General features: G+C 39.0%; 1 protein-coding gene across 45 annotated transcripts in view; it reads left to right on the top strand.

Annotated features, from left to right (window-relative positions):
* The first annotated feature begins 421 nt into the window (after positions 1–421).
* Positions 422–20,250, top strand: part of SLCO1A2 (solute carrier organic anion transporter family member 1A2) — a 118,272-nt gene continuing 98,443 nt past the window's right edge. For 25 of the 45 annotated variants that reach the window (XM_070620790.1, XM_070620776.1, XM_070620766.1 and 22 more), the window contains exon 1: positions 14,425–14,598. The gene's annotated coding sequence lies outside the window, so the exon portion shown is untranslated. Of the gene's footprint in view, positions 617–2,699; positions 2,947–6,713; positions 6,800–14,345; positions 14,599–20,250 lie in introns of those variants that run through there. The other 20 variants (XM_070620782.1, XM_070620795.1, XM_070620793.1 and 17 more) reach the window with 9 other exon arrangements.

Genomic DNA, 20,250 nt, shown 5'->3' with positions numbered 1-20,250 from the left:
CATCCTCTAGAAATAAAACTTCCTGTCTACAGCAACTCGGTGCTTCCAGTTTATTCCTGTTTTGGTATCATCTTTTCTTAGGTTATCAGGATATGCAGCTACACAGAAAATTGAACTCAACTCAGTATATAACCATCTTAATTCACTAAAGAAATAAGTCAGTAAGTAACTCTTTAATTTGCAAAAGATTTGTTAACACAGAAAAGAAAAAACTGAGAAAACTGAAGCTCAGCAAGTTAAGTTACATCAACTCATTAACTGAGTGTTTCTGTAATCTTTTAACACGATATTATAGCTGGAGCCACAGCCACATAAAGGTTAATTGTTTACAAAAAAAAAAAAACTGAGGAAAAACGAGACTCTGATTGCAAGTGACTAATCTTTTCTATAACCTGTTTTACGTAACCTTCAGAGCCAAAGAAACTTTATCAAAGGATTAAAACTTATGCAAACAAAGATCCCTTTATTTACAGCTCTGAGTCTCTGGAGAGCAAGAAGCTCCAGCTCACGTGTGCAGAGCTTTTCTCATATCGGTTTCTCAGTATGTAATTTTTAAAAATCTGATGATCTTACAGTATAGAAGCAGCAGTGAATGGAGATGTCGGTGAAGGCTGAGGTAAAAGGAGTTCATTTACGCGGGTTGTTGTCGGTTGCAATTCAGTCACGTTTGCTTGGAAAAAATATAAGTCCATGTTAATACTCAGAAATATAACACTCTTTGGGTTTTCTGATTACTTTGTCTGTGATTTCCTGATGGTGACAACAATTCTATTTAATGCAGGATTGTGGAATAGTAATAATATTGCTTGATCACATACAAACATATGGGTATGTATTTTGATTTTTTTCAAATAGGTAGTTACAAGTGGCTTGGAGCATTTGAATGGAATCTAAGTGATTCCAGATAATGTTGTTTTCCTCCTGCTTTGTCCCTGGCTTAAAAGGCCCCTCTTTGTTTATGTAGTTCCTCCAACTCCATCCTTCAGGTTCTGCTCAGTCCCTGTGCTCTTCATATCTCCCTGTCCCTCCCCTGAGCATTAGTTGCCTCTACTATACAGACACACACACTTCACACACCCACACACAGTTCACTGGAGTTTTCTTTCAAAATTCAAAGATGAGAAAGTTGTTTTTTTTAAAAGCCAAGTAACATAAAAGTGTAAAAAGAATGGGTCAATTTGGTGCATATCATTTTACATTTCTTTCCATGCTTATGTAAAAAATATATATATAACGTATATAATTATATATATTTATATAGTATGCTCACCCCTACTTTTATTCACATGAATAGGATCGTCTTTATATGCTTATGTGACTTGACCTGTTGCTGTATTCATTTAACCGTGTACTCTGGACATTCCTCTACGTCAGCACGTATATCTAAGTCATTCTTGGCCTATATATCCTTAGGAAGGAATATGTCCATTTCTATAGAATAGATTTCCAAAAGAGAAATTACAGAAACAATGTGTACTGCAATTCACAACCCCACCATTTCTCTACTCCATTCCATTGGATGTTATAAATCTTTAAAAATTTTGTTAATTTAGGGCCTGACCTGGTGGTGCAGAGGTTAAGTTGGCACGTTCCGCTTCAGTGGCCCGGGGTTTGACGGTTCGCATCCTGGGTGCAGACACGGTACTGATTGGCAAGCCATGCTGTGGTAGGCGTCCCACAGATAAAGTAGAGGAAGATGGGCATGGATGTTAGCTCAGGGCCCGTCTTCGTCAGCAAAAAGAGGAGGATGGGCAGCAGATGTTAGCTCAGGGCTAATCTTCCTCAGAAAAAAATAAAGTTTGTTAATTTATTATATGAAAAAAATAAGGATATTGTGTTGTTTTGAATTGCATTTCCTTGGCTTACTAGTGAGATTTATCATCTTTTATAAAAAGCTTTTCATAAATTTTTTTGTCCATTTGCATTTCCTCTTTTATGAATTCTGGTTCATACCCACGTTTCTTTATTTTCTTATCAATTTGAAGAGTTTTTTTTTTCCATTAGAGATATAAACCCCTGCCTCACATATATTTCAAATATTATCTCCATCTCTCTTTTTTTTCAGCTTATACATGGTATTTTTTGCCTTTGTCGAATTTGTGTTATTTTGAAGTCGACTCTGTAAATTTTTCCATTATCATTTATGGTTTTTTATCTTTTTGAGGAAATTTTTTTCTGACCCTGACATTTTCCTAGTTTTTTTCAAATGTGCTTATTTTTTCACATTAAAAATTTTAATTTATTGCTCTTTCTATTTTTGAACATAATATTAGGCAGGGCTACCCCTCTTTTCTTTCCAACTGGAGGTCTAATGATGATATCAATGTCATTTATTAAACAAGCTGTATTTTTCATGATGAATTATTACTGAAGAATGTATCATTTATTACACTTTCAGTTTTAATGGATTGAGTAATGGACTTTGTTTTGTACCAGTGAATTGTTTGCCTCTGTTTTGCTCAAAACTTGCTGTTTTACTCAGATTAGCATTACAGAAGGTTTCGTATCTCCTATGGTGGGTGCCTACCATCTGTTTCAATTTCAGGGCAGGTGGGGTATTCTTTCTCCTGACCTCAAGCTTGGAGAGCATGACTTTAAGAAGTTTGCTGAGAGGGTTTTATATTCTTTTCTCTGAAGTTTGGCGGACACAGTGAAGGGGTGTCCGACTCATGCTTAAGACGTTTAAAAGGCAAAAGGATGTGGGTGGATCTGCCTGTCAGGAGGTGGAAGGAAGAGAGGGCTACACTTAAAAAGGAGCAGCGTCCCAGTCAATGGTGGGTCAACTGGAGCTAGTTTAGGGCTTAGATCTGGATTGGTAGGATTATATGGAGCAGTGATGAGACCTCAGCAGAAAGAGGCTAAAAGTGTATGCTGCGCGTCTAAATATGAAGGAGAAACTGTGCGTGATTAGTCAGAGGAGCGTTTACCCTGCCGCGGACACTGCAGGTGAGATGAGAGATCATGAATGAAGGGTGGGAGCTCCAAAGAACCATGAACGTGGCCAGAGAGAGGGTCAGTTTTAAATATTTGTCCTGGCCAAAGAAGCCAAGGATGATATTTCCTGCGTGATTGTAAGTTTCAACTCAGGAGACAGAAGCAGCCTGTTCAACAGTCAGGGAAGAGAAGGGTGCGTGGAGGTGGAGAGAGGCTGGGGGAAGCTGGCATAGATAATAGAGAAACAACCTGGCCCCTTTTTCCCATAGGATTTGGATATGTTGTTGTGGGAGGAAAGAAGTTTTAATTTAAATGGTTCCAAGTGAACTAGATATATTAGTACAGAACTGAGCCTTTTTGTGGGACTAAACGTGACCAGAAGACTTTCAATTTTTTTTCTTTTCGAAGTCAACAGAAAGTAGCGTGACCTGAGATTCCATTTAGTGTCAGGAAAAGAACTGGCCCCAGAAAATGAATTTGATAGGCAGTGGAGGGAGAAGAATAAGGCTATTTTCTAACATTTTCTGACTGCATAAATCCTGTTTGTTCAAGGTGATTGCACTTGCGATCCGTTTCTGACGTAAATATTGCTTGAGAGCCCTCGGGTGGATTATTTCAACTGTAAGCTCTTTTTTCGATAACATATCCCTTTCAATAAACATTAGCCTTCTCCTCAAAAAGACCCAGGATTATAATTTTGCCCTCCTTCAACTATCCTTTCACTTTGGTGTACTGTTTGTCGCTAGTTTTTCCACTTAAATGTTTTCTACACATACATAATATTTTGCCATTTAACCTGGAGATATCTTTATGAATCATGGGAGTAGACTTAGCTTTAGAGGGATGTCATCAATTCCATAGGATGGGCACTGGTAAGGATAGTAAAAGCATGTGAGTCAAATTTGGGCCACTCAATAAAGGGAGATTTTTAAAGTAGAACTTATCATTTATAATAATGATGACAATAATTTCAGACATTTATGTAGCATTTTAAGGCTTCAAAATAGCCATTTATTTATTTTAAAACAGGAAATAAATAGCATTACATGTCCCATATTTGAAATGAGGACAGAAAGTAGAAAATGTCTTGGGAGTCACTCAATACAGCTACCTAGAAGCAGAATGAGGACAAGATGAAGCTCAAGCTTGATAACTTTTCAGATATTTTGTTTAAAAATAGAGGCAACAGTAGCTATCAATTATTGAAATTTACAATATGTGTAATGTATTGTGACAGGCCCCTTACATCACTTAGCTCATTTTTTGTTATATGCCATATGGATGTCTAATCTTTTATCTTTTATCTTTTATCTCCTAATCTTAGGATCCAGCAAGAGAAGATTTAAATAACTCCTATTTGAGTCAGTTCTAGGAAGCCTAACAAGATCTACCTAGACAGTCCCTTGGCAGTCCCCAAATCATCAGAGATATTTAGGTTATTTGGGTTTAAAGGTTAGAATTAATTCAGATGTGGCAGCAGCAGCTTGGGTGTTCCAAAATGTCATCCAAAAGTGTGACGTAAAATGTTGACAGTGCAGGAAAAGAATGGGAAAATGTTGACCGGGTTGTATGTTGGCTTGGTTCACCAACATTTTTGTCTTACAAATTAGAATTTTGTTTTTGACAAAAACAATCTATAATTTCATCTACCTTTATGAGAATATAATATGGTAATCCAGTGAAACAGTATAAATTTTATTTGCATTCTAAAATGTAAAAACAGCACAGGAAGTAGGACTATGAAAAGCCCACAGGAGCACCTCATTTTGCAGAAGTCCTGGTTTCTTTTCCTATCCATTTTCTTTCTTTTATCTCTTTTCTGTGTGGATGTGATGTTTTCTTTATTTCCTAATGTCATTTGTGGTTTATGCATTCCTATTTTTTGTGCTGTAAATCTTTGTGTTAAAACCCATTGTAAATGGGGCTATTTGGTAGGACTACATAATATCTAAATTCAGTATGAACTTTTTTTTTCGTTGGTGCTGTCGAGTCGATTCTGACTCCTGGCCACCCTGTATAGAACAGGGCAGAGCCCTGCCTGGTCTTTTTATGCCACCCTCTCACCCTCTGGCGCTATACCAGACAATGCTCCTCTGCTGTTCATAGGGTTTTCATGGCCAATTTTTTCGGAAATGAGTGGCCAGTCCTTCTTCCTAGTCTGTCTTAGTCTGGAAGCTCCCTTGAAGACTGCCCACGATGGATGACCCTGATGGTGTTTGAAATACCAGTGGCATAGCTTTCAGCGTCACAGCAACACACAGCTGCCACAGTATGACAACTGACAAATGGATGATGTGGTTCCATGATTGGAAATTGAACCCAAATAGTGGTGATGAGAGTGCTGAATCTTAACTACTAGACTCCCAGGGCCTGCCCAGTATGAGAGTAAAATGTCAGAAATAATACACTTGAGTAGTGAACATATCTTTGATTTTGCTGTACTATCTTTTGTCATATTTACATGGGAGAACAAATTGTTTATATACATAAAGAAGAGGGCAGAGCATTGACTGTATTCCAAGTTTCTGTTTTTCACTTGGGACATTGATCATTTGCTAACCTCTTAAACAAATACTGTGAGTAAGTCTCACCTGTATTTGGAAATTATGGTCACATTTGTGGGTATTTCTAAAGGCTCAATTAAGTTTTAGACGTATATTCCTAGAAAAGACTAGAAAGGAAAGTATGTGGGTGGCAATAGTACCCAAGCTTTTCTGAGGCAAAGTTCTGGATAAAAACATATAGTAAAATGTGACTGTAATGCTTATAACTATTTTTGAAGATGTGTATACATTATATCCTGATCCCGTCCTGTATGATAGTTGGAAAAATAATTTACTTCAGATTACTGGTCACAGTGACCAAACTCATTTTTGGTGGTGAAGCAATGCATTATCCATTTTAGATCATTTGGCTTCTCAACTTGAATATACCAAAAGGGCAACATGTACTAGAGTGTGAGATTTAAAAGGTCTTAAAAAGCCTCAGCACATTACGTCTTGAAGCAGCCGCATTTAAGCATTCATTAGATTGTTGTATTATGGTATTTTCAAAAATGAAGTACAAAAGGGTCTTTTCTACATTCAAATATACCCTGGAAGACTAATTCTACACTTGCAGCATTTTACCAGTTGCAGCTTTTAGAATCTTCTAAACATCTTGACCCGGGTTTACTTTTTTCTGATTTTTTACTCGCAAGTCTTAGCATCAAGGTGGGGCCAAATGTGAAAGTAGTGAAGCTGTGTAATTTTTTTAACACCTCATCTGTTGGTTCATGCCGTCTCCTAGAATTTAGTTAGTAATAGTCACAGCTAAAATTTGCTAAATCTAGTATAGCCAGGTATAATTTTATACTAAGTGCTTTTTATGCATTATCTCTATCTTCACATGTCTGCAAAGCAGATATTTTTTTCATATGTAAATGAGGGAATTGAGGCTAAAAGACGTTAAGAAATGTATGCAAAGTTTTGAAAAAGAGCCAGGGTCCGGACTTCAAAACCTTGTCCTTCCTACTATACCAGTGGCCTTACTGTAGTAGTATTCAATGTCCGTTGATTTTTTTGCTCTTCAGCATCTTAAAAGGCAATCCTTTAAATGCTCAATTTTGCTTTAATATTATGAAAGTTGGATACACTTAGACATATATCCTGATATAGACAGATACTAATTATAAACCTAAATTCAAATAAAGCTCCGGAAACTGAGTTTGAATTTCCTGGAACTCAAAGGGTTTGCTTCTATTTTGTAGCCTGTTTAATTTTCCGGGGGTGTTTTTGCAGGAGGGGTTCTGGAAAAAGGGGCTTCCTGAGCACTCTGAAGGATCCAATACTGTCTGAGGAAGCCTGCCGAAGCTTCAGAGAAACAGGTGGTTTCCGTTGTCTTGCTCTTTTCTCTGTTTTGTCCTGTCAGCCTTCTCTACCTCCTCGGCCAGGCTAACATTCAGGATCTTTATAACCAGAGTAGAATTGGTGCTTTAAATCCTGGTCATGCCTGGCTGTGTGTGGGAAAATGGTTGCAAATGTTTGGAGGCCCCAAAGCCCGACCAGAGAAATTGTAAGGTGACCAGGACTCTTACACTTTTCCTGCTGCTGCTTCTCCTTTTTCTTTTCCTTACAGCTCATGCTCCCCCTTGCCTCACCATGTTTCTTGTCTCCAGGCACCTATCCCATTCTTCAAGGGCTTTGTTCTTAGCTAACTGGTAACTAATTTTAGCTGGGGTATTAGTTGATAATGATAAGGATTTCCCCGTCAAGAGGGATTCATCTTTTAATCAGGGACTCAAACTAAAAAGCCCTTAAAATGCAAAAGAATGAATTTCAAATTATGAAAAGTTATGGGGGCTTACTCTGGTCAGGGGTGCTGCTCGAGACTTGTTGCTTATTCAGATAATTCATATTTCTGAAAGTGGAGGTGTGTATTCAATAAAAGGAAGTGAATTATCACAAACCAGAGTACGGTTCTCTCACAGTTATAGCTGTGGGTAGGACTACAGCCTCCTAGCCTTCACGGAAGCTCATCCTAATTATTTCAACATTTCAATTACACAGGCCCCATATTCACGTGTTTAGAAGATAATCAAAGCACTTTGCCTATGAAGATGACGAAGAGATTTTTTTATTTGTCTACAATTGTTTGATAAAATTAGTTTTCCTTTTTATTATGCTTGTCTATGATTTCAACTTTAAAAATAATTTATTAGTATGTAGTTTGCTTATAGAGGGTAACATTTCCAGCTACTTAAATTCTATCATTTTAGAATTTTGGAGTTTGCTTTCACTCTTCTAAACTCCTTATAACCCAGGTAAACTCTACCAGATGTGCTGTTTCTATATTTCCTGCTCTTTCCTTTTTAGGATTTGTGTACCACTTTTTGCTGATCACAACCATTGTTCTAAATAACAAAAAGACTGTTCCCACAGGGAAGAGGGTGGATTTCCAAACCTGCATCTTGTATGGTTCTGTCAAATTTTTGTAATACTAGATGCGGTTGTGCAAGAAAAGTGCTTTTGTGCTACTGGTTATTGGAGCAGGAATGTTTATCTAATGATACAAATCCCATTTAGGATTTGGGTAGATTATTGTCATTATTCTGTTTCCTTCTTTGTTTCTTTGGACCTTTTCCCATATTGTTGTGTGCCCACTTTTGTTATCTACCTTTATCTTTATTTCCCTCTCTCTGTCTCTCTTTTTAAATCCTCCTGGTTTGCTGTTACAACAGAAGGACACACTGTAAGACCATATCATTCTTTTGTTTGTGAACAGTTACTATGGTCATATACCTGCTGATTGATCATCAAAGATGTGCTGGGTACTTTGCATATTTTATTTGTAGTCTTTCATAAAACCCTACAATTTTTATCCCTGTTTTACAAAGGGAGTGTAAGATGCTACACTCCATCAGCTTCATCGCACTGTATTATATCATAACTTTATATTAAAGTTCACTCATCCATTCATTTGCTCATCATTCACGGAACACATTTGTTCAACCAATATATATTGAACACCTGTCATGTGCAAGTAATAGGCTTAAATCTTGTGGGAATTACAGAGATGATTTATACTTCCTTGTCCTCACGTTGTTTGCAGGCTAGATGAGGAAAGAACAACTGTGCATGCATAACCAAAATACAAGGTAGAACTGTAAACGTCTTCAAGGAAATCCCAACCACTAACATAGTATCAAATACAAAATGAGCTCAAAAAACGTTTGTTGAGTGACTGAATGACTATTTGAATAAACTGATATCAGAAGAGAAATATGGTAAAAATCTATGCAAATTCAGAGGAGAGGTTCCCTGGAGAATGTGGCATTTCAGTAGAACCTGGATATAGACACCCAGAGGAGGATATTGCAAGGTGAGCAAATCGCATGACCGAGAGTATGGAGGTGGGTGAGTGTGAGGTGTGGAATGTGTAGAAGGTTACTGTACAAGGGGAGCAGAGCAATGCAGGTGAAAATGTAGTCTGAAGCCCCATGGAAGGACATTAATGGACTGGTTACTGGATGTGGGTCTGTTCACCCAGCAGAGTTTTCATTTAACAACAAAAGAAAATTTTCTTAGTTGTATACAGAACAAAGAAGTAAAAGTCTCAATAGAAAATCTCAGTTGGCTTGGGGGACATGGAATAAAGATAAGCCACCAGTAATCTTCTAGTATTGGACATATTTAATAAGTGAATTAGATTTTTCAAACTTTCTTTCAGTTGAAACCTTAAAAAACAAAATAAGACACGGCAAAACTATCTCATACTGAGTAGAGTAAATGTTGTTATTCTTAACATCAAACATATTTTTGTCCCATTATTCTTTTGCCTGACCTGTTTGTCCAGTTCCAAGACAAACTGATTTGGCAGGGCACAGGGGAAGTGGAAGAAAAATATTTTTGTTTGGACACGATGTAGGGAAATTGTCTGAGCTTTGGAGTCTGATAAACATGGGTTCCAATCTTGGAATGATCCTTATTATCTGTGTGATCTTGGACAAGTCAGCTCATTTTCTTCTAAAAATATAATTCTTTATTTTGAAATATGTGGCTGTTTAGAGAAAGCAAAGAAATCCCTGTCATTCATATCCATTTTAAAGAATGACATTTTTATATCAGTTTATCTTTTACTCCTTGGTTTCTATCAATAAATGGTATACCAATATCCACTTTACAGCGTGTTGTGAAGATTAACAATAATATATATGTAAAGTGCACATACATGGTACTTAGAAAATAGTGGCTTTTTTTCTTCTAATTCTGTCCCGATTTCTTGCTTTCCTCAAAGTGCCTGTGATTTAGTTTATCTAGCTGTGAAAGACAGATGAGAGATTTTATGAATCCCTTAGGTTGGGGGCAGCGGTTAAACATAGTGGCTAAGAGCACAGCTCTGGTACCCACCACCACAATCCCAAAACTAGAATGTAAATTCCATGAGGATGGGGGATTTTTTATGTCTGGTTTACTTTTTATTATTATTATTTTTTTGAGGAAGATTAGCCCTGAGCTAACATCTGCAGCCAATCCTCCTCTTTTTGTTGAGGAAGAGTGGCCCTGAGCTAACATCTGTGCCCATCTTCCTCTACTTTATATGTAAGATGCCTGCCACAGCATGGCTTGATAAGTGGTGTGTAGGTCCACGCCCAGGATCTGAACCAGTGAACCCCGGGCCACTGAAGTGGATCCAGCAAACTTAACCGCTATGCCCCTGAGCTGTCCCCCTGTCTGGTTTATTGAGGCCTCCCAAGCACTTTTAAGAATGTCTGGCATATAATAGGTGCTAAGCAAATGTATGGAGTGATGACTATTTGGGTTAATATTTGGGTTAGTGTCTTGACTCCACCATGGAACTTGATTTGTATTTGGCACAAATGAGGCAGATGAAGGTTAAGTGATTTTCCCAAGGTCAAACAGCTTCAGTTTCTTCATCTGTACAATCTGTATTAACAGGAATAGTGATATTTTTATTGAAATACAATTGATGTATAACATTATACTGGCTTCAGATGTACAACATAATAATTCTATATATGTATATATCGAGAAATGATCACCACAATAAGTCTAGTTGATATCCATCATCACACATGGTTACAAATATTTTTTTCTTGTGATGAAAACTTTTAAAATCTACCCTTTTAATAACTTTAAAATATACAATATGGTATTATTAACTATAGTCCCCATGCTGGACATTACATCTCCAGAACTTATTTTATAACTGGAAATAATAATTTTTTTAATAGGGTTTTACGAGGATTAAACCAGGTAATACATGTGACTGAGCTTAAAATAGCATCTGGCACATAGTGAACATGCCATAAATGTAGCTCTAAATGGGAGGGCAGTGGGGGCTTAGCAATTTATGGGTACCAATTAAATCATACCAAGTACAGGCTGAGATGGACAATCAGATAGGGACATTCAGATGTAGAGTAGAGTCTCTGTCATTAAAAAGCATATTAACTGCCTCCTCAGTACCTTCCTGAGCTCTACAACGGGCAGGTACCTCCCGCTTACAAAGTGTCATCCAATGCCATTCTACCGTGGCAAAGTGGACCTTGTGGGAAATGCTTTATAGAAGAAAGAGGTGGCTTCCTCTACAAAAGGAAAGGAAAGAACCAACATTTATTGTAGGGGAGATTTGCAGCCAAAATCCTAGCTATTTTCATCACTGACAAGATCTCATTTCATCTTCACAATCTCTGTTATTTATTGTTCTTTTCATGTCACATATGGGAAACGGAGGTTCAGAGTAACTCGATCATAGTCACCCAAGTCTATTTGACTCCAAGCTGCACAGCCTTCCTACCATACGGCCTCATTAGCTCTCTCCTAGCCCCTCCCATGGGTGTTGCTGTGGAACAAATGCAAATCTCTCGTCTTCAGCTGCATGGTGACCAGCAGCAAAACGGTGGTTCTCTCCTTTGGGAAAGAGAAGGGGAAATGTGTATTTCTTATCTTTTCCAGGAGATAAAAAAGACTTCAGATCAATAATGATATATCAAAATTCAAATCTCTGGTTCCTACTGTAGTTTATTTTTTCACCTCCTAAGCATTTTTACACTGTCCTCATGAAGAAATAGCAGGTCTGAAATCAGGGATGCTATTGACACCTTCCACACAACGAGGAAGAGGTGAAAAATCTGAGTGCAATTTTTAAGAAGATGCCATTACTTAGTTCTACCCAGCATAGGTGTATTTCACACTGTTGGTAAATACCCAAAGGGCCTTGGAAACACCGTGGACTTTTCCACTGGACCTTGTTACTCAGTGATTTCTTTAGCAGCAAAAATAGTTATTATAAAGGCTGTATTGAAAAGGCTTCCTTCCTAGAAATAATGAGAAGCCCCTTTGAGTAATTATCAGATAAGCAGTAGCATTTTGCAGATGTCCAAAAGCAGCTGTTGGTGTTTCCCCAAAACTGTCCTATGGACTTTCATCAGTAGACTTGCCCTTTTAGATTCTTTCTATTACTCAACAACAGAATAATACCTGGTCCTACCTACCACAAAAAGCTTGTGATCCACCTTGTAATCTTAAAACATGTGTTTGTAATTCTTATTATCACCTGGTCTTCTTACAGAATTCTAAGTAAAGGTGTTTAGATAGTGGAACATGGCATCCACTATGCAGAAAAGATCTCTGAATCCCAAGAGGAAAAATATTAGCTGCTATATGAATAACAATTACAGCATAATTTAATTTTTAAGAAATTATTGAGAGTGTTCTTATTCCAGACAGCATGAAGTGCGATGGTTTGTATCCTTAAGGATATTAATTTCAGACCAACGATATAGCTATTTTACTAATCACATGTTGCCTCACAGAAAAACACTTGGCTGTTCATATGTACAGTCTTAGCTCCTATTTGGTTTCTAAGCTGATAAATCTACTTAGCACAAATACTTAATCTATTTCTTTCCTGATTGACCGGAACTCTCCAGATTGATTATCAAGGCATGTTTGAGCATCATGGATGATTTTCTAATATGCTTTGTGTCTTTACTTCTCTTGTTGAAAGTGCCACAGAACTGTAACTCACTATGTTCTTTGATATCTCATTATGAACTATCAATCAAGCTTTCAAAGCAGAGACATTTCCATCAGTGTAAATGTTTTCCAAATGTAGGTTAAAGATCAGCATGTAGAGGAATGGCCAGTGTATACTACTACATTTTCACAAAAGTGATTAAAATTAGATAATTTTCAAAGTTCAAATAATTGGGAAAGATTTGAATTTTGTTTACAAAATTTGCTTACGAGTTAAATGCATATTCTAAATCAATTAAAAGGGAAGTATGCTAGCATGTTTTATCATTTTTCAAATGAAAAAGCATTTGTCTTCCAATAAATTGAGAAACATGACCATTTGCTCCTGTCCCACTCCACCAGAAAGCCCATTTTTATGGAATTTACTTAATCTAATTTATTATAAAAATTGAGGATTCTTGTTTTAATAATTACTTTATGGAATTTAAATATTTAATTGCACAATACCATGTTCAGTTTATTTGATGATGAAATTCATTTCCTAAAGGATTTAGTAACTCAAATCAAGGCAAGAAAACCATAATTAATATGTTCTGGTATAATGAAAATATATTCCATAGCAATTTATCAATTATTTTTAGTTACATGGCAAAACATCCCTGGGATAAAATGCTAAGTGCTAGCTTCTTCCATAATCTACATGATATGTTTAGATAGTACAATTGCTTAATCCATTGTCAACCAAAGGATGCTGGTGGTAAATGTCAAATCATTTTCAGGAGAGCTGTTAAGCTCTATACCAGCCCAATATCAAGGACAGAAGATGGAAACTGCTCAAGTAGCCTAACTCTCTCCAGAATATGTAGATACGCTTAAGTTCTTTGATTGTGAAGTAGGAAATTTCTGGAAAGAAGGATTAAGTCCTAGTCTCTGTTCTTAGGAACCTAGCAATGGTAAAGAGAAATGTTTCAGTCACACAAATAATACAGCAATAATGTAACCTTAGAATATAGTATTTTTAACACAAATGAAATAGTAATAATACAATACTCTAACATCATATTTCTTTTGACTCTAAATGATATCTTCAAAGTATGATGAGAGCTCAGTGAGTGGAAAAATTGTATTCAGTGGGACAGTGATGAAAGATTCTTGATGACTTTGTCATTGAAAGATTTCAAAAGCCTGCATGGGAACAGTTGTTCACTTTGGAGGGAATGAAGGGAAGAGACAGAGACGGAAAAATAAGAGAAAATGTGATGATATCAGTTAAATAGAAACAACTAAAACAATCAAAGAGTTTGGCAGAGTGTAAGTATATGAAGTGAAATGATGTGTGATAAAGCCAGAAAAGAGGATTGGGGCTAACCTATGCAAGGACTTGAATGTCAGGCTAAAGAAGTTGATGTATTTTTGTAGATCACAACAAACCAACAAGCCTTTGAGAAACTCTGCATAGAAGACTGATGTAGTAAGAAATGTGCATTTGGAAACATTCTGGTATTGGTGTGTAGAAGGGCAGAATATACTGGAGATTGGATAACTATTGGCAGGCTGTTGTAGAGGTCCTGGCTTGCAGTGAAGATGGCCAGAGTTATATCATTGGTAAAAGGAGAAGAAAAGAGAGACATATATTAGTAGCAAGGAGGCTTAGAGGACATATGTCCTGGCAACTGATTTGAATGTATGAAGCAGGGAATTTGAGAAATTGGTGATAATTTCAAGATTTCAAGGCTAATTTATAGTGGAAGCATGGCTGTGCTTTATTAAATACAATGGAGTCAGCAGAAGTAGGTTTGTTAGGTAGGATGACAGTTTGACTTTGGTTATTGTATTATGGTAGGCTGCAGAAAAAAGGCACAAAAGTTTACTGCTTGGTCACACACCATGTCCAAGACAGATCAGTAGGAACGTTCTGCTTCACCAGGTCACTGAGGGACACAGCCTGATTGGACGCCTCCTCATCAGGAACTGCTGGAGCAGAGAAAGGAGAAAGACTGAAAAATTTCACATAGGCTCTTTACCTACTGTGCAGCCTGGAAGTGACACACATCATTTCTGCCAATGTTTCATTAGCCAGAATTAGCCACGTGGCCGCATCTGAATGCAAGGTGGCTGAGAACTATAATCTCCTGTGTGCTCAGGAAGAAGAGCGCTTATAATGTCTACTACCAGTACATTGGATGTAAGTGAGATGAAACTTTTCACAGCTTTGGGTAGTGTGTATGTGAAAGGGAGGATAATGGGTGGAAAAGAATACTTCCTCCAACTTTATATGAAAAGCCTTCCCTGTAGTCAGCCAAAGGAGCTTTAGACTCATGAGCTTTTCTCTCTTAACCAAAAGATATTCTTAAATCTAAGCACAGGTGGACCATTCCCCTCTGCGATGAGGGAACATGGTGGGTCCCTCTCCTGCCATCCCAAAAGTCACTTGTGGTGGAAAAGTCCAGTACTGGTCAGCCTATGGACCTGTAATGAGAAGAGAGTGGAACTGGAACTAATACTCAAGACCAGGCAGACAAGTGCGAGAATGTGGATTTGCATGTAATTTAAAGCCAGCTCTAACTGGGAAGTGGGGGACAATGATGAGACCTGTACACCAAGTGGGTGCCAGAGAATGGTAGTCTGCCAGTTTACCCCTACGGGCCAGCAAATTTCCTCAGCGATTACTGTACATCTCTCTAGAAACCAGCTTCTCTAATTCTCCTATGATGCCAAGGGAAAGCTGGGCAATTCGGACTTTGCCTTCTCTGAACCACATTCTTTTCTGGCCAACTTGCATGCCCTTCATCAAAGCTGATGTGGCTCAGCACCAAGTTCAGGCTGGAGAGCACTTGTTAACTGGCAGTGCCACAAAAGTCTCCCCTCTTCCTTGTCTGTATAAAGTCACTTCTTTCCTGGACAATGGTTAATTTGTTGAAACTCAAGTGAAGACTTTGGACAATTGGCAAGGGAGTGCTAGATATAGATATGAACTTTCTAAGATGTGTTCAAAGACACTTCTGACCTTTAGATTCATAGATACCTCTGGTTCTTCAGTGACTTTATTATCACAGGTTTTATCTAGAAGGTGACATCATAGAATCTCAAGTTCACTCACCAAAGGTCAAAACAATCCACATTTCTTCGTGATTCGAAACTAAAGTATGTTGCTTTTATACATTGTGTTGGCATTACAAAGACATTTCCTTATCCTTGTAATCTGTTAGATTACTTTAGGGCCTTGGAAGATGAGGTCATTATAGTTGTCTATCCAGTGAAATCCCGAGGTCTGAGATGCTTAGAAAAACCCGTGCTCAAGCCCATGTTTCTTCACCAAGTGGCATGACAGTGACCATGACTTGCTTAGATGCTAGGCAAAAACGCTTGTGAAACTTGACAATAACTGTGATGCCTTCTTCCCTTTCCACACTCACTTGTTGTACCCACTGCCCATGAAAGTCATCTTAGGTCACTTTATGTAGGAGAGGGTTGGGAAAGACCTAAATGAACGGTTTAATGGGTAAATCCACTGAGTATTGGCATTTAAAAATAAGTCATGGAGTTGAGGATTCCAAAAGGGTGACTCTCTAATTGGTGGCATTCTCAAAATCAAGCCTCTCAGGAAAGAGCAGGAGACTCTCCTCAGAATGTAAGATGGGATCAGGTTCCATGGTTCTTTCCCAGGAGTTCATTCCGAGGCCAACCATGTATGTCACTTAGCCCAATGAGGCATGTACTCATGAATGTGTTCTCACTCTTGTGAATGTTAATGTGCTGTAGATTCTTGGTGTTAAGAATTCCATGTTGAAGACCTGTTTGCCATATGTATTTTTTCATTCCTCTTATTTACGTGGGGGTTGGAAAGAGAAGGGATTATATTGGAACCCTTAGGGGTAGGCTCTTGAAATGGAGTGTATTCCATGTTATACTGGTTCCCTGTCATGTGCAAACTTTTCTATGGCTGAAAGTATTCCATTGTATGTATGTACCACATTTTCTTTATCCATTCATCTGTTGATGGACTCTTAGTTTGTTCCACGTGTTGGCTGTTGTGAATAATGCTCCAATGAACACTGGAGTGCAGATATGTCTTTGAGATAGTGATTTCATGTCCATTGGATATACCCCTAGAAGTGGGATTGCTGGATTATACGGTAGCTCTACTCTTACTTTTTGAGGAACTTCCATAGTGTTTTCCATTGTGGCTTTACCAATTTACATGAGAGAATACATCTTGAGCTAAAGAGATTTCCTGACTGGTTCTCCAGGCACTTTTGATTGTCTGTTCTCTTGAGAAGAATGATAGAGGTTGGAGGCTAACATGGGGAAAGGGGTTCTCTGATCAGGAAAGATGGAAGGATTAACTCCTTGCTTCAGGTGTTTGAAGCCTAGAGGTGGGGAGGGGGCTGGGAAGAGTGTCCCTCTGTAGAGCTGCTCTCAGAGCACGAGGACAAAGCAGACAGGAGGATATGGGCCCTCAGTGTCAAGGGTGTATTAGCCTTAATATATTCAAGAGTGTCTCCTGCCCACTTCCTCATCCCTGGCGCTACGTGGGATCAGCGTGGCTGGAGGGTAGAAGATAACAATGCAGATTGTTGAGTGTGACATGAGAAGATATGGCCCACTGGTCAAGATGAAATTTTGATGATGGGTTCTGTTCCTTATTTGTCCAACTTCCCTGAGAATTTTGGACTTTGCTGCTGGGGAATGCTTTGCTGTTTCTGCCTCATCCTGCACACTGCACACTGACTTATCCTGTGAAAAATGGTTCATGTAATGGTGGCCCTTCACCTTGCTACACTGTTGTCTAGAACATTAACCTGAGGGAGTCTTGGGAGAGGCTCCTGCTGTTGCTTCTGGTTAATAATCGCTCTTGGTTGAGTTGACCACTCAGTCTTTCATATTGTTAGTGAGCTGTGTTCTCATGGAGAGAATGATGAAAGTGAGCTGCTGTTGCTGGTGTGTTCTTTCAACAAACCTCCCAGACACTTCTTCCTTCCACCCTCACATGACTCAAATGCCTCCTTAAACGCCTACAGAAAGTGCACACTGGCAATGGCCAAGTGTGGGGTGTGGGAAATTTTGGGTCCCTGGGAAGAAATTGGCCATGGCCTATTGTCAGTCTTCTGCGCTCTGACATAAAGGTGATGAACAGAGTGTTGTTCACCATGCGGAGCAATGACATATTAGGAATCATTAGGGATCCTGAATTTCGGGATGGGAATTCGGCTGGAGTTTTATCCAAACATTTCCACGTTAGCTGTGTGCACTCTTCTGCTGAGTACACTCTGCACATTGGTAGGAAGACAAGAGTCACTGGGTCCTGTCAATGAATAGTAGTTGAAGCTGTGGACATTTAGATCCTCAGGGGCGTGTGCAGATGAGCCTGGATGTCCAGGAATGTCCCTGGTGAGCTTTCTAGGCTGGAGGATTTCACCCTCCTATTCTTCATTGCTGAAGAGGCCATGTACTCACTGGCTCTGACTGTCCCTTCCCCGATTCTGTTAGAAGGTGTTGCTGCTTGGTGGTCTGCCCCTCTGCCACTTTGGTCTTCTCACAGGGGTGGTGACATTGCCTCAAGGGGACTTTGTCTGCACTCACAGGGAAGAGGGTGCTGTGCACAACAGTGAGGGGTGTGTGCATCATGTGTGGCACTGCAGCTACGGACAGGTGAGAGGATGGGGGGAGTTGCAATTTGAGGAGGGGAAGGGCCTTCTGGTTTTCCTATTTTAGGTTTTTGATTTCTCAAGATTGGTGAAGTCTGGGGCTGGCACATAAGAACCCAGCAGAGATATGAGGACACTCTGAGAGTAGAAGGAAAAACTGAGAGTGGCGACAACAAGGGACATTAGTGTGAAAGTTGTGATGGGCATCGTGGGTGCAGGGCTGTGTCTCGTGTTCCCTTTCTGCATTCTCCCACACTACCTTAAGCTCAGCATGGTGGTGGGACAGAAGGTAACATTGGACACTGATGGATATGATATGAGAAAATATGGCTCTCTTGTCAAGTTAAGACATATATTCTGGGACAGGTGCTATTTTCCATTTTCCAAGTGAACTGAGTTTTTGTCTGCATGTGAAGTCAGAGGTCTGATCTCTGTGTTTTGTGATACACAGGACATGACACAACACTTGGTAAGAGAGGACTCAGATTCTGTGTTATGGATATTTAGTGTGCAGTCCTTTCAAAAAAGGTAGAAACAATGTGCAAATGTGGACACACCTGTATAGTTTGAAGGATCTCCTCTCGACCCCTCTGGATTCAAGTTTGCCCTCTCAGTCCATCATGCTGACTCCAGGAGCACAGTATCTGGATTCCTGAGGATGGCCAGCCAGGCCAGCTCACATCTTAGATTTGGGTTGGCCTTCTGAGCTTCCCTTGCCTCTTCTTATTCACAGGCAGACCTACCGTACTGCTTCTTACCCACTTCAGAGAAGAATGGCAGTGGGCTCTGTGCAGTGAATCCTGAAGAGAGTCAATGACTTTCTCAGTCACCCCCGCCAGTCAGACACAGTGGCCTTCCAGAGTGCCGAAAGGCCTGGGGTCGAGTCAGCTCTCGGATCAACTGGGAGTCTAAGGTTGGGCAGTTGAGGGACTAAGCTGCCGTGTGTGAAATATGGGTAAAGCCAGGAACCAAGCACCTCGACTTCTCCAGAGCCCAGAAGAGATGGGCTGTGTACAGAAAGATTTGCTAAGGGGGTAAATTCTATGTCGTGCTCTTATTACACATAATAAATATATTTAATATTATTAATCATTAATAAATAATTTGAATAAAATTAGTGGAAAAAATAGGTGAAGTAAAACTTTGGAGAGAACAGAAATGTTATGGCATAGAATGTGGTCATGGTTCTCAGACATATACTTACCTCTAAACTCATTAAGTTGTATGCATTCAATATGTACAGCTTTTTGGTCTGTCAATCATACCCTCATCCCTCAATAAAGTGGCTTAAAATAATAACAATAATAAAGACCCTCCCATGACTACAGATGAGTGCTCCCTCACAAATGATTTTAATTTTAGAGCTGAAGGGAAGAATGCTTCTACATGGATAAATAGGTTCTGCCCTTTACTGCATCTGTATTCTTGTTTTGCCTTGAATTTTCCATTTATATGTAGCATTGGCATTGGCCGTGTGTAAGGATAACCTTTAGTCCACAGGGGTTGAGTTTCACAGAACCACAGCAGTTCTCCAAAGACATGAACTTCACCTGCAGAACTTCCACTCAAGGAGTGGCCCTGTGACGTCAACTATTTGTCATGTGACCAGAAATTGACTTTCGGGTACTGTGACATTGGGATTAGCTTGGACGTCGGGTTGTGTTCCTTGTTTACAAAATGTGCTTTTGTGCTTACTCAAGAAATCTTTTGAAATATTTTATACACGGGATGTGTCAAAATGTGTCTGTCCTGTACATGTATTCTACAGGGTGGACGGCAGAGGTCTCAGGCTGATTGGTCTCTCCAGGAGGCACCTTTTCTCTGAGACCTTCCTTCACCCTCTGTTTTCGGTGTCACTGAGTTCCCAGCCGTTGCTACTTGGTTTGATACTTATACTTTTGTTACATTTAGAGAATGAGTGATAGCCTGCAAAGGCTCATTAATATCCTTTCACTGCAGAGCATATAATTGAAAAGATGTTGTTGAGTTTCCTGAGCTATCCTCATTTCTGTGTCCTGAAAATGTGTTTGCTGCTTAAGCTTCTTGCATTTTATAGAACACTTGTGTTCTTCCAATAAAATTTACTTGTTCCAGAAGGAAAAAAAAATCTAAGCATAATATTTCTAGTTAATAATATTCAGGCTTCAGGAAGTAAGAGGCTTATTGCATAATATCCTCTCACAAGGCTC

This window comes from Equus przewalskii, chromosome 5, assembly GCF_037783145.1.
Source record: "Equus przewalskii isolate Varuska chromosome 5, EquPr2, whole genome shotgun sequence".
In the NCBI taxonomy this organism is placed as follows: Eukaryota; Metazoa; Chordata; class Mammalia; order Perissodactyla; family Equidae; genus Equus; species Equus przewalskii.
Note: the sequence above shows the minus strand (reverse complement) of the source record. Positions and strands in the feature narration are given on the sequence as shown.